Source organism: Nanorana parkeri, unplaced genomic scaffold, assembly GCF_000935625.1.
Source record: "Nanorana parkeri isolate BGI_ZX_2015 unplaced genomic scaffold, ASM93562v1 scaffold583, whole genome shotgun sequence".
NCBI classification, from domain to species: domain Eukaryota; kingdom Metazoa; phylum Chordata; class Amphibia; order Anura; family Dicroglossidae; genus Nanorana; species Nanorana parkeri.
This window is the reverse complement of record NW_017306851.1, coordinates 706655-707317: the sequence shown is the minus strand read 5'-3', so window position 1 is coordinate 707317 and position 663 is coordinate 706655.

Below are 663 nucleotides of genomic sequence, written 5' to 3'. Positions count from 1 at the left end.
TCACCTCTCGATCCTGTCACGGCTCTCTGCCGTGACAGGGGGAGGGGCTGGATTCCCCTCTCCCCGCTCCGATCTGCCAGCGCTGACTGGCGGAACGGACGGGGGAGGGGGCGGGTACAGCTGGCTCTGCCTCTAGATAGGGAGAGCCAGCTGTCACTCACGCAGCTGGGCGGATCCCGGCATAATTGTCGGGATCCGCTTCAGCTGCGGCGTCTCAGTACCGCGAGCTGCAGCTCCCTATATACTGAGCTTAGGGTGATGGGAGGACGCTAGTTTGTATCCTCCCGTTACCCTAAGGAGAACTATGGGGAAAAGCCCCGACCCCATAGTTCTCCTTTTTAAACACAGACTGTAAAATTCAGCGACTGATCTCAGCACCGGCGGGGTAACGTATATGGCACCGGAGGGGACGCTGCCGGCCCAGCACATGCCGTCTCTATTGCTGGTTCCGTACACTAATCATATCACATTGTCGCGGATGGTTTACGGCCGCTGACCACAAGTGCCTTTAATCCGAATGATGAAGTGGAATTGTGAGCGTAAAGCACAAAACTAAATAATAATGATTAAAAAAAAAGTCAACTCTACGCGCCCAGAAATCCGACTGCGATATATAATAATAAGCAGAAGCTTTGATCTTTTAAAACGTTTTTATTTTTCCTC